Raw genomic sequence first — 26,036 nt, forward strand, 5'->3', positions numbered from 1 at the left:
GATTCCAAACGACATATGGAAGTATTGCCGTATAAAGGGGAGGAATTATTTGGCGTCGGTCTATCTGATCTGGTGGCCACGGCAACTGCCGGAAAATCCACTTTTTTACCTCAGACCCCCTCCCAACAGAAAAAGACACCGTCTTTTCAGCCGCAGTCCTTTCGTTCCTATAAGAACAAGCGGACAAAAGGACAGTCATATCTGCCTCGGGGCAGAGGAAGGGGTAAGAGAGGGCAGCAAGCAGCCCCTGCCCAGGAACAGAAGCCCTCCCAGGGTTCTGCAAAGCCCTCCGCATGACGCTGGGGCCTTACAAGCGGACTCAGGAACGGTGGGGGGTCGACTCAAGAATTTCAGCGCACAGTGGGCTTGCTCACAGGTGGACCCCTGGATTCTACAGGTAGTATCTCAGGGTTACAGGTTGGAATTCGAGAAGTCTCCCCCTCGCCGGTTCCTAAAGTCTGCTTTGCCAACGTCTCCCTCGGACAGGGCGACGGTATTGGAAGCCATTCACAAGCTGTTTGCTCAGCAGGTGATAGTCAAGGTACCCCTCCTACAACAGGGAAAGGGGTATTACTCCACGCTATTTGTGGTACCGAAGCCGGACGGCTCGGTAAGACCTATTCTAAATCTCAAATCTTTGAACCTGTACATACAAAAATTCAAGTTCAAGATGGAGTCACTCAGAGCAGTGATAGCGAATCTGGAAGAAGGGGACTTTATGGTGTCCCTGGACATAAAGGACGCTTACCTGCATGTCCCAATTTGCCCTTCACATCAAGGGTACCTCAGGTTCGTGGTGCAAAACTGTCATTATCAGTTTCAGACGCTGCCGTTTGGATTGTCCACGGCACCTCGGGTCTTTACCAAGGTAATGGCCGAAATGATGATCCTTCTACGAAGAAGAGGCGTATTAATTATCCCTTACTTGGACGATCTCCTGATAAGGGCAAGATCCAGAGAACAGCTGGAAGACGGAGTAGCACTAACCCAACTAGTGCTGCAACAACACGGGTGGATTCTGAATTTTCCAAAATCTCAGTTGACCCCGACGACACGTCTGCTGTTCCTGGGAATGATTCTGGACACGGTTCAGAAAAAGGTGTTTCTTCCGGAGGAGAAAGCCAGGGAGTTATCCGAACTTGTCAGGAACCTCCTAAAACCAGGGACAGTGTCTGTGCATCAATGCACAAGAGTCCTGGGAAAGATGGTGGCTTCTTACGAAGCGATTCCATTCGGCAGATTCCACGCACGAACTTTTCAGTGGGATCTGCTGGACAAATGGTCCGGATCGCATCTGCAGATGCATCAGCGGATAACCTTATCGCCACGGACAAGGGTGTCTCTTCTGTGGTGGTTGCAGAGTGCTCATCTGTTAGAGGGCCGCAGATTCGGCATACAGGACTGGGTCCTGGTGACCACGGATGCCAGTCTGAGAGGCTGGGGAGCGGTCACACAAGGAAGAAACTTCCAGGGAGTATGGTCAAGCCTGGAGATGTCTCTTCACATAAATATACTGGAGCTAAGAGCGATTTACAATGCTCTAAGTCTGGCAAAACCCCTGCTTCAGGGTCAGCCGGTGTTGATCCAGTCTGACAACATCACGGCAGTCGCCCACGTAAACAGACAGGGCGGCACAAGAAGCAGGACAGCAATGGCAGAAGCTGCAAGGATTCTTCGCTGGGCGGAAGATCATGTGATAGCACTGTCAGCAGTATTCATTCCGGGAGTGGACAACTGGGAAGCAGACTTCCTCAGCAGACACGATCTACACCCGGGAGAGTGGGGACTTCATCCAGAAGTCTTCCACATGATTGTGAACCGTTGGGAAAAACCAATGGTGGATATGATGGCGTCCCGCCTCAACAAAAAACTGGACAGGTATTGCGCCAGGTCAAGAGATCCTCAGGCAATAGCTGTGGACGCTCTGGTAACACCGTGGGTGTTCCAGTCAGTGTATGTGTTCCCTTCTCTGCCTCTCATACCAAAAGTACTGAGAATAATACGGCAAAAGGGAGTAAGAACGATACTAGTGGCTCCGGATTGGCCAAGAAGAACTTGGTACCCGGAACTTCAAGAGATGCTCACGGAGGATCCGTGGCCTCTACCTCTAAGACGGGACCTGCTTCAGCAGGGACCGTGTCTATTCCAAGACTTACCGCGGCTGCGTTTGACGGCATGGCGGTTGAACGCCGAATTCTAAAGGAAAAAGGCATTCCGGAAGAGGTAATTCCTACACTGGTAAAGGCCAGGAAGGAGGTGACTGCACAACATTATCACCGCATTTGGAGAAAATATGTTGCGTGGTGTGAGGCCAGGAAGGCCCCCACGGAGGAATTTCAACTGGGTCGATTCCTACATTTCCTGCAAACAGGATTGTCTATGGGCCTCAAATTGGGGTCCATTAAGGTTCAAATTTCGGCCCTGTCGATTTTCTTCCAGAAAGAATTGGCTTCAGTTCCTGAAGTCCAGACTTTTGTAAAAGGAGTACTACATATACAACCCCCGGTTGTGCCCCCAGTGGCACCGTGGGATCTTAATGTAGTCTTGGATTTTCTAAAATCCCATTGGTTTGAGCCGCTCAAATCGGTGGAGATGAAGTATCTTACATGGAAAGTAACCATGCTACTGGCCCTGGCTTCAGCCAGGAGAGTATCAGAATTGGCGGCTTTATCATATAAGAGCCCATATCTGATTTTCCATACGGACAGGGCAGAACTGCGGACGCGTCCTCATTTTCTGCCTAAGGTGGTGTCAGCGTTTCACCTGAACCAGCCTATTGTGGTGCCTGCGGCTACTAACGAGTTGGAGGATTCCAAGTTGTTGGACGTGGTCCGGGCATTGAAAATATATATTTCAAGAACGGCTGGAGTCAGAAAGTCTGACTCACTGCTTATATTGTATGCACCCAACAAGATGGGTGCTCCTGCTTCTAAGCAGACGATTGCTCGTTGGATTTGTAGCACAATTCAACTTGCACATTCTGTGGCAGGCTTGCCACAACCTAAATCTGTCAAGGCCCATTCCACAAGGAAAGTGGGTTCATCCTGGGCGGCTGCCCGGGGAGTCTCGGCATTACAACTCTGCCGAGCTGCTACTTGGTCAGGGGCAAACACGTTTGCAAAATTCTACAAATTTGATACCCTGGCTGAGGAGGACCTTGAGTTCTCTCATTCGGTGCTGCAGAGTCATCCGCACTCTCCCGCCCGTTTGGGAGCTTTGGTATAATCCCCATGGTCCTGACGGAGTCCCCAGCATCCACTTAGGACGTTAGAGAAAATAAGAATTTACTTACCGATAATTCTATTTCTCGTAGTCCGTAGTGGATGCTGGGCGCCCATCCCAAGTGCGGATTGTCTGCAATACTTGTACATAGTTATTGTTACAAAAAAATCGGGTTGTTATTTGTTGTGAGCCGTCTGTTCAGAGGCTCCTACGTTTGTCATACTGTTAACTGGGTTCAGATCACAAGTTATACGGTGTGATTGGTGTGGCTGGTATGAGTCTTACCCGGGGTTCAATATCCTTCCTTATTGTGTACGCTCGTCCGGGCACAGTACCTAACTGAGGCTTGGAGGAGGGTCATAGGGGGAGGAGCCAGTACACACCATGTGATCCTAAAAGCTTACTTTTTGTGCCCTGTCTCCTGCGGAGCCGCTATCCCCCCATGGTCCTGACGGAGTCCCCAGCATCCACTACGGACTACGAGAAATAGAATTATCGGTAAGTAAATTCTTATTTTTACTCCCAGCTATGACATTTGGTGTACATTTATTTGTGATGTTTCTAGTGAAGTGAGCAGAATGGGGAGAAAATACGGCGAAATCGCAGGGGTGTCGTCGCCTAATGTGATTATATACTAATCGCGTCGTTTTAGCCCTGCCCTAATGCAAATATTGTCCAATCGCACACTTTTCCCAGTGAGTGGGCAGGGCCTAATGAGGCCATTAGTTCAGCCCTAACCTCCTCACCGCCCACCTGCTTCTCCTTTTCGGGCATCTCCTGGAGAGGAGATTAGAAATGTCGGTAAGTATGTGTAAGAGCCAGAGAGGCAAGCAATGGATGTACTGGGATGTGGCCTGAAGGGAACACATAAATCTATCTCCTCTACTTTCTTAGGCGCAGAGCCGCGTCCATCGAGGCTATGTTCAGACTGAAACACTACGCCTGCCATAGAGCCGGTGTAAGTGTCCATGTAGGAAGCAGTTGTACACTGATGGGGGACTGTCTCACCAGCAGTGGTGCAGCTACATACAGGGCGCAGAAAATAAGCATCTGCACAAGAGAGAGGCTGAAACTAGTATTTGCATATTAACATACCTGCAAATCCATCAACAGGTACTACAACGGACGCAGCAGCAGTCATCTCTGAATCAGGCCCAAAGTGTATTTCTTAATTTCTCTTACGTCCTAGAGGATGCTGGGGTCCACATTAGTACCATGGGGTATAGACTGGTCCACTGGGAGCCACTGGCACTTAAGAGTTTGAGTGTGTGTTCTGGCTCCTCTCTCTATGCCCCTCCTATCAGACTCGATTAAGAAAATGTGCCCGGAGGAGTCGGTCACAGCTAGGGGAGCTCCTAGAGCTTATTTAAGGTGTGTACACACGGTGAGATCCTTGCTATGCTCGATTTTCACTTTGCGATTTCCCCTGAACTCCCCGGAGCCCAGCATCACCGATTTTGACTAACTTTTCTTGAGATATGGACTATGTGTGCTTACGATTTTGGCTTATGTGAGATGTAATTGACATGCGAGATGAACTAGATAGTACACCGATCTAGCAAGGATTGACTTGCCTGCACAGTCTATCTTTTCTTGCGATACCGACCTGGTTGGACCGCGCATTGGGATCGCAGTTGGCATAACACCTTGCGATTTGCACTAACTTTTCTTGCGATTTTGACTATAGTCAAAATCGAAAGAAAAAATCTCAGTGTGTACACACCATTAGTTTTATTTTTTTCCAAGAGTTAGTTTAGGCACAGGGAGGCTGTGTCGGGCTCTATTTGGGGAAGCGAATGCGTGGATTTCCACGGCAACCGCGGGTAAGTCACCTCTCCTTCCCTCTCCTACACTTTCTACGAAGAAACCATTTTCTTCAGCTGTGCAGCAGTCCTTTCGGACCGCTAAGGCAAAAAAGTCCAAGCTTCCTACCACTTTCTTTAGAGGTGGTCTTGCAAAATCCAAAAAGCCTGCACACGCAGGCTCCCAGGACCAGAGACCTGCTTCTGGTTCCTCAAAATCCTCAGCATGACGGTGGACCGCAAAGCCTGGAGGATGCTCTGGTGGGTGCGAGACTCGGACTTCTCAGACACGTCTGGGTGTCGTCCGGCCTGGATCCCTGGGTACAGGATATTGTGTCCCAGGGGTACAGACAGGAGTTTCAAGAACTCCCGCCTCACCGATTCTTCAAATCAGGCTAGCCAGCTTTGCTGACAGACGAGGCTATCCTACAGGAAGCCATCCTAAAATTGGAAAAGTCACAGGTCATTGTCCCATTCCAAATCGTATGCAAAACAAGGGTTATTATTCAAACCTTTTTGTGGTACTGAAACCGGATGGTTCGGTCAGACCAATTTTGAACTTGAAATCGTTGAACCCTTACCTGAGGGTGTTCAAATTCAAAATGGAGTCTCTCAGAGCAGTGATTTCAGGTCTGGAGGAGGGAGAGTTTCTGGTATCCCTGGATATCAAGGATGCGTACCTCCACATTCCGAATTGACTGCCGCACCAGGCTTATCTCAGATTTGCACTGTGTTAGACAGTCACTATCAATTTCAGGCACTGTCATTCGGCCTCTCCACAGCACCGAGGGTGTTCACCAAGGTGATGGCAGAGTTGATGGTTCTCCTCCGCAGAAAGGGGGTGAACATAATCACATGTCTGGACGATCTGCTGATAAAGGCATCGTCCAGGGAGACGACGTTGCGGTCCATTGTTCTCACGACTCATCTGATCAGGGAACACGGTTGGATCCTGAACCTTCCAAAATCACATTTGGAGCCAACAAGGAGGTTGTCTTTTCTGGGAATGATCCTAAACATGGAAGTGCAGAGGGTTTCTGCCAGAGGAGAAAGCGCTGGTGATTCAAACAATTGTCCGGGATGTCCTGAAGCCAGCCCGGGTATCTGTTCATGCTCGGTCCTTCCAACTGGATCTCCTGGACAAGTGGTCGGGATCTCATCTACACATGCACAAGAGAATACGTCTGTTGCCGAAAACCAGGATTTCACTTCTCTGGTGGCTGCAACTACCTCACCTTCTGGAGGGCCACAGGTTCGGGATTCAGGACTGGATCCATCTAACCACTGATGCAAGTCGCTGGGGCGCAGTCGCTCAGGGGGAAACCTTCCAAGTAAGGTGGTCAAGCCTGGAATCCAGCCTTCCAATAAACATTCTGGAACTAAGAGCCGTCTACAACAGTCTTTTCCAAGCGGCCCATCTTCTGCGAGATCGAGCCATTCAAGTGCAGTCGGACAATGTAATGACGGTGGCCTACATAAACCGACAGGGCGGAACGGAGAGCAGAGCTGCATTGTCGGAGGTAACAAGAATAATCCTCTGGGCAGAAAAGCACGCGTTGGCGCTGCCAGCAATCTTCATTCCGTGAGTAGACAACTGGGTAGCGGACTTCCTCAGCAGACACTATCTCCATCCAGGAGAGTGGGGACTCCATTCGGAGGTGTTCACGGAGGTAACAGATCTTTGGGGTGTGCCTAATATAGACATGATGGCCTCTCGTCTCAATAAGAAGCTCCGGAGGTATTGTCTCAGGTCAAGGGACCCGCAAGCCATGGCGGCGGACGCCCTAGTGACTATGGGTGTTCCAGTTGGTGTACGTGTTTGCTCCACTTCCACTCATTCCAAGAGTTCTAAAACTCATAAGGAGAACAATCCTCATTGCTTCAGACTGGCCAAGAAGGGCTTGGTATGCGCATCTTCTGGATCTACTGCTGGAAGAGCCGAGGCCTCTTCCTCTTCGGGAGGACCTGCTGCAGCAGGGGCTGTTCGCTTATCAAGACTTACCGCGGCTACATTTGACGGCATGGAAGTTGAACGCCAGATATTAGCTCGGAAGGGCATTCCGAACAAGATTATTCCTACACTGATACAGGCTAGGAAAGTAGTAACGTCTAAACATTACCATCGTATTTGGAAAAAATATCTATCTTGGTGCGAGTCCAAAAAGTTTCCTACAGTGGAGTTTCAACTGGGACGGTTTCTCCTCTTCCTGCAAGCAGGTGTGGATATGGGCCTGAGGTTGGGATCCGTAAAGGTCCAGATTTCGGCCCTATCCATTTTCTTCCAGAAACAATTTGCTTCCTTCACTGAGGTTCAGCCTTTCTTGAAAGGGGTTTTGCACATCTAGCCTCCCTTTGTGCCGCCTACGGCGCCCTGGGATCTTAATGTGGTGTTACAGTTCCTCCAATCGGATTGGTTTGAACCTCTACCGGAGGATGTCAAGTTTCTCACGTGGAAGGTGGTCACTTTGTTGGACTTAGCTTCTGCTAGACGTGTCTCGGAGTTGAGGGATTTGTCTTGTAAGAGACCCTACTTGATCTTCCATGAAGACAGAGCTGAGCTCCGGACATGTCAGCAGTTCCTTCCGAAGGTTGTGTCAGCATTTCATATCAACCAACCTATTGGGATGCCAGTTGCTACTGACTCCTCAATTTCATCAAAGTCCTTGGATGTTGTAAGGGCTCTGAAAATCTATGTGAAGAGGACTGCTCGTCACAGAAAATCGTATTCTGTTTGTCCTGTATGATCCCAAGAAAATTGGGTGTCCTGCTTCTAAGCAGATGATCTCTCGCTGGATCAGGTTCACTATCCAGCATGCGTGTTCTGCGGCAGGCTTGCCGTGTCCTATGTCTGTTAAGGCCCACTTTACTCGTAAGGTTGGTTCTTTCTGGGTGGCTGCCCGGGGTGTCTCGGCTTTACAGCTTTGCCGAGCGGCTACTTGGTCTGGGTCGAACACGTTTACAAAGTTCTACAAGTTCGATACTTTGGCCTCTGAGGACCTGAAGTTTGGTCAATCAGTTCTGCAGGAGCCTCTGCGCTCTCCCTCTTGTTCTGGGAGCTTTGGTACATCCCCATGGTACTAATGGGGACCCCAGCATCCTCTAGGATGTTAGAGAAAATAGTATTTTAATTACCTACCGGTAAATCCTTTCCTCATAGTCTGTAGAGGATGCTGGGCGCACGCCCAGCGCTTCGTGATTCTGCAGTGGTTACTTAGTTCAATACTGCTTAGTTCTTGGTTAAGTACTGTTTTGTTGCTTGGTTAAGTAGTAATGGGGGTAATTCCAAGTTGATCGCAGCAGGAAATTTTTTAGCATTTGGGCAAAACCATGTGTACTGCAGGGGGGGGGGGGGGCAGATATAACATTTGCAGAGAGAGTTAGATTTGGGTGGGTTATTTTGTTTCTGTGCAGGATAAATACTGGCTGCTTTATTTTTACACTGCAATTTAGATTGCAGATTGAACACACCACACCCAAATCTAACTCTCTGCACATGTTATATCTGCCCCCCCCTGCAGTGCACATGGTTTTGCCCAACTGCAAAAAAAATTCCTGCTGCGATCAACTTGGAATTACCCCCATTGTTCAGCCGTTGCTGATTTTTCAAGCTGTTTAGCTTGGTTTGCCTTGTATGTGTGTGCTGATGTGACTCTCTCCACTATCTGTGTAAAATCCTTCTCTCTAAGTTGTCAGTCTCCTCGGGCACAGTTTCTAGACTGAGTGGTAGGAGGGGCATAGAGAGGAGCCAGCCCTCACTCTCAAACTCTTAAAGTGCCAGTGGCTCCTAGTGGACCCGTCTATACCCGATGGTACTAATGTGGACCCCAGCATCCTCTACGGACTACGAGAAAAGGATTTACCGGTAAGTAATTAAAATCCTATTTTTAGTAGGTCTGTACAATGGTTATAGGGGTTGTAATGTTCAGTGAGGGTGTGCGACAGCTAGACGGACATAAACAGCAATATGTGTTTGTTTTCCACACCCATGACCTTTCCATCTACAAACTTTATCTTTTAAGCCATTACTGAAACCAGGATTACCCCCTATGACACCACTTGTCCTGCTGCTCTCTATGCTTGAGGTCTCACATTTTCACACACTCCCTGACCTGGGGGTAGCTAAGATTGTGGTGTTGGGGTCATTTTAGCCTCTAGTTACACCTACCAACTCGTACACCCAGAACTTTCCCTGACATTCTCTACGTTTTGAGGTCCATGCTATATGACACTTCCAAACGGTTCATGTTCGAGTAGTTGTCATTTTCCATCCCACTGGCATTCCCTCCAAATTCCTTGACAACTTTGCTTCCTGGCTACCTCACTTCCTCTCTTAGGTGATTTCAATACCCTAATCGATAGCCCCACAAAATCCCCTGCCTCTAAACTACTTAACTTCACATCTTTGCTTGGTCTCTCCCAGTGGACCTACTTGCCCTCTCATGTGATTTTGGAGCTCATTTGATCTGGTGTATATTTATCGTTGTTATATTTTTGATTTCTCGAACTCCCCATTTCCCCTCTGTGACCACTATCGTCTCTCTCAACTTTATTTCTCTCTGCTACTCCATCTCTACCGCCGAAAGCTACCATCGCTAAGCGTAACATTGAGGCTAATGACACCACTTCCCTATCCACTAAAATGCTGAAGTACTGCCGAGCAACAGTGGAGGCAGACTTCCTCCATTTCAGAGTTATGCGCTCATCCTTCAGTTCAGCCCTTTCCCTCGCTAAACAGTCGTACTTAAGGAACCTTATGTCCTCCCAGTCTTTGAACCCCTGGCGCCTTTTTGCCACTGTAAACTCCCTCCTCTGCCCCACTTCATCTCCTTTCTTCACTCTCTGCTGTTCACTTTGCCACTTACTTCACATCTAAAATTGACTCCATACATCAGGACATCACTTCCCATCAGACCATCAGTATCCAGCAACCTCCTTTCCCTCCCCATCTCTCTAACTAACCCTGTCATATTTCTTTCATGTATCTAGAGAGGAAGTCATGGCCCTCAACTGCCACCCCCCCCCTTTCCACCTTCCAGCTTGACCTTATCCCATTGCACCTCCACTGACTCCTGCTGCTTGTTCCCATCTTGCCCACCTCAATCACTCCCTCTCATCAGGAACTGTCCTCTCTGCCTTCAAGCATGCACTAGCCCCTATTTTAGAAAACCTACCCTTGATCCTCACATTCTCTCACCAACTACCGACCCTTCCACTAACTAGGTGTACCCCCAAGGTTCTGTTCTTGGTCTTCTCCTTTTCTCTCTGTACATCCTCTTTAGGTGAGTTAATTTGATCTTTTGACTTAAAATATCATCTAAGATGATTGCCAAGCACCACCCGTGCATGGAGTATGAACGGGAAACGGGTCTGAAAGGGGTATAATCCACTCACTGGACTATTGAAATCTTGTCCTATCTGGCATTCTTGACAAACTCCTCTCCACTCCAATCTATCTTCAGTGCTGCTACCTGGCTCATCTTCCTCACCAACACACATTATATCCACCTCCCCTCTCTCCCCTTCCCCTTCAGAATCAAGTTCTCACCCTCTCCTTTCCCATTTACATCTCTGACCTTATCTCTCTTTACACTCTCACCCATCCTTTTCGCTCTGCTATTGCAAGCCACCTCTCCTGCCTACTGACTACCTTTTCTCACTCCTACCTCCAAGATTTTGTACATACTGATCCCTTTTTTCTGGAATTCCTTACCTCTATACCACTCTGCAAAACTTCAGAGGCTCTCAAGTCCCACTTTTTCACCGAACCCAGCAAACTCTCATCCTAAACCCTCTGTGAACCTTACATCAGTAGTAGGGATTTTGACCGAAACACTCTTTAAAAGAAAGAGTTGTAGATTATCTCAAATCCAGCAATTTACACTATCCCAAACAGCATGGATTCACTGTGGGGGGAGATCATGTCAAACAAACCTTTATTGACTTTTTGACTGGTGACTAAAGTAATAGATAAAGGTGGCCCCGTAAATATGTCTTATCTATCTAGTAAAGATTTTGACACACTCACACATTGCAGACTGTTAAATAAACTGGAAAGCATGGGATTGGATACTAAAGTGGTTGAATGGATAATGGGGTATATGCAATTGCGGTCGAATTGCCGGAAATGTCGAAAAACGGGGCATTTTCGACACAATTTTTTTTTTTGACAATGCAATACAGTACTTTTTGACAAAAAAACGTCCGTTTCAGATTCGACTTTTTGAAATTCAACAGTTGTCAAATTCGACATGTCTGCAATGGTAAAAATGCGGCTTTTCGACAAAAGTATATTCAATTGAAGAATGTCGATTCGACAACGGTGTTTTTCGACAGTCATTTCGTCAATTTCAGTCCGCCTCATTTTGCTGGCGGAATCTAATAACAAAATTATATATATAATTTTATATTTTTTTCATCAATAGTTTTTTATTGAAAACGAGTTTTCTTATTTATATATTTTTTTAAAGAATATTTTTTTTTTTTTTACTGACTAAAATAATATGGAGAGATCAGAGCATGTTTTTCAGTGGGAATGGGTTAAAAATCAAGAAAAAAAATGCGTGGGGTCCCCCTTCCTAAGCATAACCAGCCTCGGGCTCTTTGAGCCGGTCCTGGTTGTAAAAATACGGGGGGGAAATTGACAGGGGATCCCCCGTATTTTTACAACCAGCACCGGGCTCTGCGTCCAGTCTTGGTGCAAAAAATACGGGGACAAAAAGCGTAGGGGTCCCCCGTTTTTTTTAACACCAGCACCGGGCTCCACTAGTCAGAGAGATAATGCCACAGCCGGGGGACACTTTTATTTCTGTCCCTGCGGCTGTGGCATTAAATCACTAACTAGTCACCCCTGGAGGAGTGGGGACCCCTTAAATCAAGGGGTCCCCCCCCTCCAGCCACCCAAGGGCCAGGGGGGTGAAGCCCGAGGCTGTTTCCCCCCCCCCCCCCCCCCATCCAAGGGCTGCGGATGGGGGGATGATAGCCTTGTGTCAAATAAAAGAATATTGTTTTCTGTAGCAGAACTACAAGTACCAGCATGCGGGGTAAAAACGGGCCCGCTGGTACCTGTAGTTCTACTGCAAAAAAAATACCCAAATAAAAACCGTACACGCACACCGTGAAAGTAAAACTTTATTACATACATGCTGACACACACATACTTACCTATGTTGACATGAGGTTCGGTCCACTTCTCCAAGTAGAATCCACGGGGTACCTGAAAATAAAATTATACTCCCCAAAATCCAGTGTAGATCTGTCCTCTTCTGTTTTGTAATCCACGTACTTGTCAAAAAATAAAACGCATTTACCCGGACCACGCACTGAAAGGGGTCCCATGTTTACACATGGGACCCCTTTCCCCGAATGCCGGGACCCCCCGTGACTCCTGTCACAGAGGGTCCCTTCAGCCAATCAGGGAGCGCCACGTCGTGGCACTCTCCTGATTGGCTGTGCGCGTCTGAGCTGTCAGACGGCACATAGCACTGCCGCTCCATTATCTTCAATGGTGGGAACTTTGCGGTCAGCGGTGAGGTCACTCGCGGTCAGCGGCTGACCGCGAGTAACCTCACCGCTGACCACAAAGTTCCCACCATTGAAGATAATGGAGCGGCTATGCTATGTGCCGTCGGACAGCTCAGACGCGCACAGCCAATCAGGAGAGTGCCACGACGTGGCGCTCCCTGATTGCCTGAAGGATGGGGGGACAGCCTCGGGCTTCACCCCTGGCCCTTGGGTGGCTGGAGGGGACCCCTTGATTTAAGGGGTCCCCATTCCTCCAGGGTTCCCCGGCCAGGGGTGACTAGTTAGTGATTTAATGCCACGGCCGCAGGGACCGATATAAGTGTCCCCTGGCTGTGGCATTATCTCTCTGACTAGTGGAGCCCGGTGCTGGTGTTAAAAATACGGGGGACCCCTACGCTTTTTGTCCCCCGTATTTTTTGCACCAGGACCGGACGCAGAGCCCGGTGCTGGTTGTAAAAATACGTGGGATCCCCTGTCAATTCCCCCCCCCCCCCCGTAGTTTTACAACCGGGACCGGCTCAAAGAGCCCGAGGCTGGTTATGCTTAGGAGGGGGGACCCCACGCAATTTTTTTCTGTGTTTTTTAAACACTTTTGTGCCGTCCAAAAAGTCGAATCCAGGACGCACACTATACGTCAATTGGTCCGTTTTTTGACGGCGGGACTGTTGAATCCGTTTTTTATTGAGTATGTCGAATTCGGGTCCCGGCGGGAGGGTATGTGACTGTCGAATTTAAAAACGGTCGAATTCCAGCCGGAACTCGACCGCAATTGCATATACCCCAATATCTTGGTTGCAGTACAGAAAACAGAGTTGTAGTAAATAGAGTATATTCACAGGAGAAAAATGTTACCAGTGGCGTACCCCAGGGATCTGTACTTGGACCAGTGCTTTTTAATATTTTTATTGGTGACATTGCAAATAGCATTAAAGGGAAAGTATGCCTTTTTGCCGATGACACAAAGGTATGCAACCAGGTATACACACCAGGAGGGGTAAATTAAATGATTGATCTAGGTAGTCTAGAGCAGTGGTTCTCAAAGTCGGTCCTCAGGACCCCACACAGTGCATGTTTTGCAGGTAGCCCAGTAAGTGCACAGGTGTATTAAATGCTCACTGACACATTTTAAAAGGTCCACAGGTGGAGCTAATTATGTTACTTGTGATTCTGTGAGGAGACCTGCAAAACATGCACCGTGTGGGGTCCTGAGGACCGAGTTTGAGAACCTGTGGTCTAGAGTAATGGTCAAGCGCGTGACAATTACAGTTTAATGCCAAAAAATGCAAAATCTGTGAAAAAAACGAAAACATGTACAGTTTCGGGCAGAGTAATGGTGCATACACACTGGGCGTTTTTGCCCAGCGTGTATGCACGATGATGATGTGAACATCGCTGTCAGGAAAAAAGCTCATTGCGTACACACTGAGCAATTTTTACCTGGCCCAGCGATGTTCACGGGGGGTGAACAACTTTCCACAGTAGAACTCTGGAAAGTGGTTCTCTCGGCTGTTCAAACAGCACAACGGATGACGGCGGCTGGCGATGATGCGGAAGTGCGCATCAGCGCTCAACGCCCGGCCAAACGCACTGGCCGAGTTTGAGCTCAAAATAGCTAAAAACACCAAAAGTGAGCTACTTAGTTCTCAAAATCAGTTAATGTGTATGGGCCTTAAGCCTTATTAAAATGACTGCAACAGTCACTAATTTATATCCCGGCCTCCTCCTTTAGACAGCATGTATAGCATGCTTTCCTCTTTTGATATGAGCCAATAAATGGCCTAGGATTAAAATATTTGTACTTACTAGCCTTAATGACAGATTGTGGTTTGGCACTCCCTCATTTAAAATTTTTTACTTTGCTGCTCAGATGGCGCAAATTTGTTTGTGGGTGCAGGATGGCAGAACTGACTCTTTGCCTGTTGCCATAGCACAACATGACTCTTCTGGGTACACTACTTTACAAGCACTGCTGAGTGATGAGTCTTTTCTACATAGTCCTCTCATTTTTACTCAGAGCCTGGTCCAGTACAATAACCTTGATCCAGATGCTCCCCTCTGGCGCTCTAGTTGGCTTCCTGAGTTAGACTTTCTCTCTGGGAGGCAGGTGTGGGGCACCAAGGATATTACAACAATTGTATCAGTTATATTACAATGGTTCTATGAAGTAGTTTCAACAGTAAAAGGAAGAATTCGGTCTACCTCATAATCTTCTCCTCCTCCTCATACTCCTTCTCCTTCCTATACTCCTCTTCATCCTCCTTCCTATACTCCTCTTCATACTCAGACATGCTCTACAAGTTCAGTTTAAAGATAATACTCCAACCATTACCCCCTCCCCAGTAAAAAACAAACAAAAAAACTTTACAGCCAACCTGGGTCGGGTGAAATCTGTTTCCCTTGCTTACTCCTTTTTATTGGCAAAACACCATGTGGATGCTATCCCTCAGCTGCGTGAGCGTTAGGAGGGTGACTTGGGGCCCCTTAAGTGATAAAGAATGTGATGCAACCAGGGAATTCCCACCTAAAGCCACCATGTCTATAAGGTTTTAACAGATATATAATTATTTATACTACATAGAACCTATTTGACCAATGAGAGATTGGTGAAATTTGGCGTCTGGCATCTGATGACGGTCCTAAATGCAGAGGAGCCTGAGGAACCTTCTTGCATCTCGTTTGGGAGTGTTGGGTAATTCAGGCTATGGTCCCAGGTGAAAGCCGCCATGGTAGCTACTGGTATTCTGCTTTCAGTACTCAAACCCAGATTATGTATACAGGTTGAGTATCCCTTATCCAAAATGCTTGGGACCAGAGATATTTTGGATATGGGATTTTTCCGTATTTTGGAATAATTGCATACCATAATGGGATATCATGGTTATGGGACCTAAATCTAAGCACAGAATGCATTTATGTTTCATATACAACTTATACACACAGCCTGAAGGTAATTTTAGACAATATTTTTTATAACTTTGTGCATTAAACAAAGTGTGTGTACATTCACACAATTCATTTATGTTCCATATACACCTTATACACACAGCCTGAATGTCATTTAATACAATATTTTTAATAACTTTGTGTATTAAACAAAGTTTGTGTACATTGAGCCATCAAAAAACAAAGGTTTCACTATCTCACTCACTCAAAAAAGTCCGTATTTCGGAATATTCCGTATTTCGGAATATTTGGATATGGGATACTCAACCTGTATTAGGAGCTGGACAGAGAGAATGGTTAAACAGATGTGATCTATAATACACTGTTTATATGTGTTGACAAATGTTTGCATAGCCCGCTCATGGATGGCTCAGGCTGGGCCTAACTTCCCTGCTTTTAAAGTCTTGGTGAATACTACCATAAACCACTAGCGTTACATATAGATGTTCCATGGGGTTAACCCCAAATTTGAAAGTCTGGTGTAGATGTCTGGAGTAATCCTACGTTTCCCAGGCACGGCCCTCTTAGTACTATGGGCCCTAGTGGTGTTCAGTCACAGTTTTAAATGTGGGACGCTCACCTATGGTATTTAACTACTTAAACCTCAGTCATGGTCAGTATGGCTTTTCTATTTTGTAGTCTACAATTTGTCTGTTTTTAGTCTTTCGTCTTTGTTTCTTACTATGTAAAAAAAAAAAAATCACAATGAAGACAACAGAACATGTACATTCAATATGTTTTATTATAGCGCACAGGGGCTATTCCCACTCGTGAGTGTCCACTACACCCATAGAGTGAGAATAGAACCTATGGCGAGTGCAGCGAGCCCCCAAGAGAACTTGTAGCACTTGCCGCGATGCCTGACGGGTGGGATGTCGCTGTCGGGATCTTGACAGCCAGTATCCCGTCCATCGGTAAATTGTATGTAACCCGTTTTATTTATGTGCTCAAATTATCTATACATTGTTAGATATAAAGCAACAAATGTATGTTCACGTTCTTAATCAGACTGCATATATTATTTTGCTCTTGAATTGCATTTCAGTTTATGTACTCCTGCTCTTTCACAATTGTTATCTGCGCCAAATTCTATTATTCGTAAAAAAATACTTCAATTTAAAAAATGCTAATCATGCACTTGGGTATCAAAAATCCAATGGCTAAATATAATATTAATGGCACTATACTGGAAACTACTGATGGGGAATGGGATCTAGGAGTCACTATTTCAGGTGACTTAAAGGCAGGAAAGCAATGTAACAAAGCAATCAGGAAGGCTGGTCAGATGCTTGGTTGCATAGGGAGAGGAATCGGCAGCAGAAAGAAGTATAATGCCACTGTATAGGTCATTGGTATGGCCCCATCTAGAATACAGTGTTCAATTCTGGAAGCCGTATCTTTAGAAGGATATTAATACATTAGAGAATGTACAAAGAAGGGCAACTAAAATGGTGCATGGCCTACATCACAAAACATACACAGAAACTAAAAAAATCGCAATATGTATAGTTTGGAGCTGAGAAGGGAAAGGGGGGACATGATCTTTCAGATACAGTGCATAGCTAAAGTATTCACACACACCCCCCCCTCCCTTGGCTTTTTACCTATTTTGTTACATTACAACCTGTAATTTTTATTTATTTTTTAATCTGAATTTTATGCGATGGTTCTGCACAAAATAGTCCAAGTTGGTGAAGTGAGAAAAACCTATATAAATTGTAAAAAAAAATCTAAATTTGATAATTGATATGTGCATATGTATTCACCACTTTTGCTATGAAGCCCCTGAAAAGTTCTGGTGCAACCAATTACCTTCAGAAGTCGCATAATAAGTGAAATGAAGTCCACCTGTGTGCAATCTAAGGGTCACATGATCTGTCAATATAAACACACCTTTTCTGAAAGGCCCCAGGGGCTGCAACACCACTATGCAAGAGGCATCACATCATGAATACCAAGGAGCTCTCCATACAAGTCAGGGACAAAGTTGTTGAGAGGTACAAGTCAGGGTTGGGTTATAAAAAAAAAATAAAAAGAAAAAAATCCAAACCTTTAATCACCCGGAGCACCATTAAATCCATCTTCAAATGTAAAGAACATGTTACCACAACAAACCTGCCAAGAGAGGGCCGGCTACCAAAACTTGCAGACCAGGCAAGGAGGGCATTAATCAGAGAGGCAGCACAGGTAACCCTGAAGGAGCTGCAGAGTTCCACATCAGAGACTGGTGTACTGTATCTGCGCATGTGACCACAATAAGCCGTACACTCCATAGAGCTGGGCTTTATGGAAGAGTGGCCAGAAAAAAAGCCATTATTTAGTGTTAAAAATAAGAAGGCACATTCTGAGTTTGCCATAAGGCATGTGGATGACTCCCCAAATGTATGGAGGAAGGTGCTCTGGTCAGATTATACTAAAATTAAACTTTTCAGCCACCTAGGAAAATGCTATATCTGGCGCAAACACAACACATCCCATCACCCCAAGAACACCATCCTCCCAGTGAAACATGGTGGTGGCAGCATCATGCTGTGTGGATGTTTTTCAGCAGCAGGGACTGGGAAACTCTTTCGAGTCAAGGGAAAGATGGATGGTGCTAAATACAGGGATATTCTTGACAGTCTGCCTGTGATTTGAGACTGGGATAGAGGTTCACCTTCCAGCAGGACAATGACCCGAAGCATACTGCTAAAGCAACACTCGAGTGGTTTAAGGAGAAACCTTTAAATGTGTTGGAATAGTCTAGTCAAAGCCCAGATCTCATTCCAATTGAGAACCTGTGGTCAGACTTGAAGTTTTTTGTTCACAAGCGGAAACCATCCAACATGAAAGAGCTGGAGCAGTTTTGCCTTGAGGAATGGGCAAAAATCCCAGTGGCAAGATGTGGCAAGCTCATAGAGACTTATCCAAAGCGAATTGCAGCTCTAATTGCCACAAAAGGTGGCTCTACAAAGTACTGACTTTAGGAGGGTGAATAGTTTTGCCCGCTGAAGTTTTCTGTTATTTTGTCCTATTTGTTGTTTGCTTCACAATAAAAAAATAAAATAAATAACATCTTCAAAGTTGTAGGCATGTTCTGTGAATGAAATGATGCAAACCTTCAAACAATCCATTTTAATTCCAGGTTGTGAGGCAACAAAACATGAAAAATGCAAAGGGTGGTGAATACTTTAGCAAAGCACTGTATGTCAAGGGTTTTAACAAAGTCCACAAATGAGAAGCAATAGAACAGGGGTGTCAAACTCAAATTCATCGGGGGCCGCATCAGCAGTTTGGTCCCCATCAAAGGGCCGGTTGTATCTGTAGGTCTATGTGTCCACTCTTTATTATCATAAATTAATGTCACTGCATTCAATTATTACTGTTTTTTTGTAATAATGTAAGTAATAACTAGCTCTGAAAGCAGAAACATAGTCAGAATAATGACAAGTAGATATTCAAATGTACAATTATTGTACAATGTATTGAAAAATGTTTTTTGGTAACAAACATTAATTTTTTTTTAAACATACAAATATTGCCAAACACTGTTTATTAAACATATGGAAAACACAAGGCATTACCTTTTTTTTTAACTTTTCTGACTAGATGGCTGACATCGTTTTCCTAAGGTCAGCCCCCTTTTATAGTGCCCAGCCATGTGCCCCCTTTTATAGTGCCCAGCCATGTGCCCCCTTTTATAGTGCCCAGCCATGTGCCCCCTTTTATAGTGCCCAGCCATCTGCCCCCTTTTATAGTGCCCAGCCATCTGCCCCCTTTTATAGTGCCCAGCCATCTGCCCCCTTTTATAGTGCCCAGCCATCTGCCCCCTTTTATAGTGCCCAGCCATCTGCCCCCTCCATTTACTTTACTTACCTTTTACTTCTTTCTTTCTTTTACTTCTTTCTTCTTGCACCTCTCCGCGGCGTCCGCGCGCTCCTCTGATCCCTGGAGATGTCGGGCGGACGTCACGTGATGACGTCACGTCCGACACCCAGGGAGCAGTGCGGGGCAGGAAGAAGTCGGGCCAGGTCCCGGAAGGTAAGTAAATTTTTTTTTTTTTTTTTTTAACCTGAGCCATTTTTAAAATGAATTTACTCCGTGCAGGCACGGAGTAAATTCATTGAAAAAAAAAGGGGAGGCTGCAAGGCTGGCGGCGGCACCGCGGGCCATCAGACGAGGTCTGGCGGGCCGGATTTGGCCCGCGGGCCTTGTGTTTGACACCCCTGCAATAGAACATTAGGACATGCACTGAGACTGGAGGGAGGGGTAGGTTCAAGATAAATTTGAGGAAAAATTACTTCATAGAAAGGGTAGTGGACAAGTGGAATAGCCTCCCATCAGAGGTGGTATAGGTTAATACAGTAGAGCAATTTAAATATGCATGGGATAGACATAAGGATATCCTAACAAAGAAATAAGGATCAAATAAAGTTTGCTGTAACAACATGGTAAAAAAAAAAGAAAAAAGGCAAGACTAGATGGGCCAAGTAGTTCTGATGGTTTCTATGTCCCACGCTCACTGTCTACCCCATCTATGTCCCCCTGTCTGTCTGTTCCTCCCCTATAAAATATAAGATCTCATGAGCAAGTCCCTCTTCCCTCATATGCCTTTCCGTCTATTACTTAAACTATCTTCTACAGCACAAAATTCCTTGGTTTTCTGCTGACCTGATACTACTTTGTTTATATACTCTGTAATTGGGTGCTGCAGATCCCTTGTGGCGCCATATAAATAAAGAAGAATAATAATAAATAACAATACTGCTGTTTGCACCTCCTTAGGGGAGTTTGATTCCGTGGAATCAATGTATTTTCCCTGCACATTAAGCCCAGAGGCTGCCTTTTATCATATACTTTCCTCACAGATCCTGAAGCTGCGAGGCAATGTCTCTGTGGCGTAACATTCAGGGTTTACCCGCTTGTTGAATCGGCCAACGCAATTAATTAGCTACAAACTGGATTCCCCCTTATAGTGCAGGTGCCTGTTGCTGATGAGTAGTAAAGACCCAGCCGCACACATGGATATGGTTGCATACAACTCTGCATATGGGCTAACATATGCATTTATTTTTATATGCGCAATTCTTTTGAAATATGCACAATTTACATCCAAGCATGCATCAGACCCATAAAGTTCCCAAAACCATATATCCTAGTTATTTAATTGGTAATGACATTGATCCTGTCAGTAGTGAGAGGGTGTGTCAAAAGCAGTGCCACCCGCTGTGTGAAGCATTTCGTTGTTGAACTTAACCACTGGTTCCTTAAAAATTATCTTGGGCCTGATTTTGAGTTTGGAGTAAAGCAAAATAATAAAATAAAGCCAAGTTACTGTTCATGTTGTTGGGGCAGATATAAATGTACAGAGGTATTTAGATTTAGGGGAGGCCTGTCCAAAGTCAACTCTCAATTGCAGTGGAAATATAAAGCTGTGGGCGACATGCAAAATCAGGCAGTATTTACCTTGCATTCAGATAAAATAAATGTATTTGCATCCCTTGCATTTCAACATGTTCAGCTGCACAGTTACTCTCCTCTCCGAATCAGACTCCTTGAATATTTCTCTCATGGGAGATTCCGTTTTTATTTTTATTTTTTGTGGCTGTAAGTAACGGGTGCCCAATGGAGCAATTCTATTGTTGCTCCAATTAGGCACAAATGCCATGGGCGCCCATAGGTTTTGCTCTCAACCTTCTGAGGTGGTGAGTAGAAATCTGCAAAGCAAGTACTTTGGGTGCACTAACCAGTACTTTGGGTGGAATCGGTATGTATTACCGACGATCGGGATGCCGGCCGTCCGTATAGAGACAGCGGCATCCCGGCCGTCAGTATGCCGGCAGCGGGGCGAGCGTAGAGAGTCCCCTTGCAGGCTCGCCACGCTGCGGGCACGGTGGCTCGCTGCACTTGCCACAGGTTTTATTTCCCACTCTATGGGTGTCGTGGACACCAACGAGTTTGAATAGCTCCTGTGAGCTGGGATTCCAGTGTCGGTATCGTGACCACCGGCAACTTAACTGCAACCCCTGTGGGCGCCCTAACCAGTACTGTGGGCGCCCTAACCAGTACTGTGGGCGCCCTAACCAGTACTGTGGGCGCCCTAACCAGTACTGTGGGCGCCCTAACCAGTACTGTGGGCGCCCTAACCAGTACTGTGGGCGCCCTAACCAGTACTGTGGGCGCCCTAACCAGTACTGTGGGCGCCCTAACCTGTACTGTGGGCGCCCTAACCTGTACTGTGGGCGCCCTAACCTGTACTGTGGGCGCCCTAACCTGTACTGTGGGCGCCCTAACCTGTACTGTGGGCGCCCTAACCTGTACTTTGGGCGCCCTAACCTGTACTTTGGGCGCCCTAACCTGTACTTTGGGCGCCCTAACCTGTACTTTGGGCGCCCTAACCTGTACTTTGGGCGCCCTAACCTGTACTTTGGGCGCCCTAACCTGTACTTTGGGCGCCCTAACCTGTACTTTGGGCGCCCTAACCTGTACTTTGGGCGCCCTAACCTGTACTTTGGGCGCCCTAACCTGTACTTTGGGCGCCCTAACCTGTACTTTGGGCGCCCTAACCTGTACTTTGGGCGCCCTAACCTGTACTTTGGGCGCCCTAACCTGTACTTTGGGCGCCCTAACCTGTACTTTGGGCGCCCTAACCTGTACTTTGGGCGCCCTAACCTGTACTTTGGGCGCCCTAACCTGTACTTTGGGCGCCCTAACCTGTACTTTGGGCGCCCTAACCTGTACTTTGGGCGCCCTAACCTGTACTTTGGGCGCCCTAACCTGTACTTTGGGCGCCCTAACCTGTACTTTGGGCGCCCTAACCTGTACTTTGGGCGCCCTAACCTGTACTTTGGGCGCCCTAACCTGTACTTTGGGCGCCCTAACCTGTACTTTAGACAGGTTCAGCAGCTTTACGTACTGAGCAACAATTTGATTGCTTTGTCACACGCCCATTACTTAAAGCTATTGAAAAAGACAATTTTGTCTTTCCCTTTCAGAGTTCTTAGTTCTGATTTAATCTACAGATTATTTTTTTTTGCAGGCATTTTTGGGTAATCGCAGATTTGCGGCCACTTAATTTTGCGCCCCCTTTGCTTGTGGAGCGAAGTGATTAGGTAGTACCACAGTAATCTGAATGGTTTTGTCCCGAGTGTACAACGGTGTTATAATCCTCCCCAGCTGCTGCTTATCACTCTCACTTTCTGCATCCTCCGATACACCAGCTGCTTTGTGACTTGTGTGACCACTTCTTGAGCTGCAGGGTATGATTCCGAGACACACCGAGTCCATCTGAAGTGAAAATGAGGGAACACTACAGCAGCTTTAGTCTCATTCTGAGATATAAAAACAAGACAGTTTTTGGTGAGTGCTTTGTAGGTCAGAAATGTGTACAGGCATTAATATGCCATCACTGCGTATGCCCAAATGTTTTGTTAACAAATGCTTCAGCTTTTATTGATTTATTATATTTCTTTATTCTTTATTAGCAGTGTACACCTTTTTATTAGAGCACAGATTACTAATTTAGCACCTTGTTTTAATTTCATGCTGCATTCTCCTGTTAGACAGCCAAACTGTTAAAACACATGAGCATATTGTTCCTTAGCCCTTTAGTTAGATCCATAGCTATTGTGATCTTAATTAGGTTTAGCAGTTTACGTACAATCACCCCTAGAGTTGGATTGTCCGCTCTGTTTGTTTATAATCGGAAAAGTAACTTTTTTTTTTTTCCTTCATATGATATATTTGAGATGATGTGCAATTTTTGTGTGTCCAGCTTGAAACAAATTTGCATATTTATGTACAATACTAGGGCTGATTCAAAGTGAAACGCACAATGTGTTGTCAGAATGGTGTTGAATTGCTGGTAACGGCAACCCATTGCAGTCACAGCACCTCTCCTTTGACCTTTCACCACCATAGAGATGCACTGATTTTGCTGTGCCTTAATTAGCCTTCATGTGTGCAGGCGTAGTACATCGCAGATAATTGAATCCCCCTGTATAGCTGCATAAACCTTACGGGTAAATTCAGTTAAGCCCACTCAGCACACATCTCCCCCCCCCCCCCCCCCCCCCCCACTCAGCGCGATGTGCGGTGGTGGTGGTGGGGGGGTCACTCATTTCACCGCTGCCAAATCTAGAATCGCTGTCGCCGGCACCCTACACACGGAGAGATCCGTGCTTAATTTCTAAGCAATCTAGTCAGATTGCTTAGAATTTAAGCACGATCTCTCCGTGTGTACCCCCCTTTATGCGAGATGCTACTGTCTATTTGTGCTGCGCTCATAAGAAGAATTACAGTAGCCTGATGTCAACCAGAAATGAATGGAGATACATCACACAAAGCCGCTGTAAGCTGTTCTGGCAGCACATCAAGGGCAATTGAATAAGCCTCCTTGCCTAGTTTATCCTTTTCTTTTTAATTGTTGCCAAAAGCCGTTCCAAGCAGAAAAGGACGGTTGTTAAAGTTCTTCCCCTTTAAGTATCCCATTCCGCATTAACAACCCTGATGATTCATGAAAGTCTGCCTGAACAGGAGAAAGCCTATAGTTGTCCCTTGTCAGGAAACACATACAATATCCCGGCTGGCGGTCAGTATCCCGGCAGCCGGTATACCAGACGCGAGCACAGCAAGTCCTCTCGTGGGCTTGCTGCGCTCACCACAGGTTATATTCCCACTTGGGTGGTGGCGTGGATCCACCACCCGAGTGGGAATACGGGGCGGCGGTCGTCGCATTTAGCCGCCTGTTGGAATTCTGGCGTCGGGATCCAGAATGACGGGATCCTTACAGGCGGTATATTAACCGCATACTCTCAGGACTACTAGTGTGGTTCATCATGTATCATTGAAAGATAGAGCTCTGGCATGTTTTATGTTTAACTAAATGTTTTACTGTTGGCATTCATTTTTAAGCCTTCACTTTGTTTTTCTTTGGACTGCTAAGTGGTGGAAGGTATTGTAAGATACTGTATGTCTGTATAATAGTATTCATGTTTCAATAAGATGCTCTGGGGAGTCATGTTAGAAAGAAATGGTGCATTTTGCCTTTTATAAATGTGAACATTTCAGGGGCCAATTCAAAGTTGCAGGTATTTCTTCTGCATTGCATGCAAGGAAGTAAATGTGGTTTCACCTGTATGCAGAGATATACAGATCAATTGGGGGAATTCAATTGTGGGTTTCCCTGGCCGCCACTAGATGGTGCACAGTGGAGCAATTCAATTGATGTTCCGTTAGGGCGCGCATGCAGCCGAGGAGACACATTTCAGCTCACAGACTGAGGTGCCAGCTGAAATGTAAACAAGGTTTGGGTTGAGCTCCCTAGTCTGTACTTTAGATGGGGTTGGCTGCTTTGCACAGCTAAACTCAGTACTAATGGGCATGCATATGGGGCATGCGTGCCCAATGGGGGCAACAGTTGACTAGTTCCGGGGGCCGCCCAAAAATCAAATTGGCCCCTATGTGTTTTTCTGAATCTGTGTTATTGTGAAAGTTTCATCACCAGCACTATATGCGGTGTAAGATCTAAAATAGGAGGGTATACAATTGTATTGCTGGGGGCTATCCCATTAGCCCCTATGACCTTCCCCCTGATGCCAGCACTTACTGCAGATTATGCATAATTCGTGATAAGCGTCTGCCGGAACTGAGAACACGTGGTAGCGAGGATTTATCCCCATGTGTTTTCGCGTGATCGTGGGTCCATTTTAGGCCGATGAAAACAGACCCTAATTGGATACCGCAATAATGATCATCAGTCATTAATCGCGATATCCATATCTCTTCACCTACAAATCATGAATCGGATGTAATTGGATACTCCCCATAGTTGGATCTCTGCATATATGCATTCTACATCGCCCGCAGTTTTGCCTATACACCTACATTACATGTTCAAAGGGATCTGGGACTCAAGGTCGACAGCAATTAGGTCGACACCTGAAATAGGTCTACATGGACAAAAGGCTGACATGAACAAGGCCGACATGAAGTTTTTTTATGTTTTTTTTTTTTTTTTTTTTTTTTATATGTAGTTTTCTCCGTAAAGTGACCGAATACCCCAGTTAGTGCACCGCATCGCTGCGCTCGGCACAGGTTACAGTTTCCAATTGTAGTCCACGTGGATCGTTAAGTATGAAAAAGTTGAAAACATGAAAAAAAAAGTGATAAACTCATGTCGATCTTTTTCCATGTTGCCCTATTTCAGGTGTCGACATAAGTGGTATCGAACTTTTGTACGGATACCGTTCAAAGCACTTTTTTTTTTTTTTTTTTATTGAAGCCCGAGGTGCGGTGCTTCATCACCCAGTGTCTGTGACCAAACGTGCTGGGGGCGAAGGTTCTTGGACCCTCTCCCGGAGGAGAAGGGCCCCGTTACTCCTCTAACCCTCAGAGCCAAAAGGCCCTGAGGGAAAAAAGGGACTGTGGGTCCCCCTTTGCCAAAGCGCAGGGGAACCCTCGGGTGTCCCCAGGGTTAGCCGAAGCGTCCCCCTGGGGACCGATTTCTGCGTCTGGTCCTCCCCCCGTGGAGACACTTTTACTATACTCAAATGCCTTGTTGCTCTATCC

The 26,036-nt window shown here is 46.2% G+C and overlaps 1 protein-coding gene across 1 annotated transcript in view; it reads left to right on the forward strand.

The window, feature by feature from the left end:
• The window catches only part of KBTBD2 (kelch repeat and BTB domain containing 2), a 197,124-nt gene that overhangs the window by 131,481 nt on the left and 39,607 nt on the right, over positions 1-26,036 (forward strand). The window lies entirely within an intron of this gene.

This window comes from Pseudophryne corroboree, chromosome 5 (genome assembly GCF_028390025.1).
Source record: "Pseudophryne corroboree isolate aPseCor3 chromosome 5, aPseCor3.hap2, whole genome shotgun sequence".
In the NCBI taxonomy this organism is placed as follows: domain Eukaryota; kingdom Metazoa; phylum Chordata; class Amphibia; order Anura; family Myobatrachidae; genus Pseudophryne; species Pseudophryne corroboree.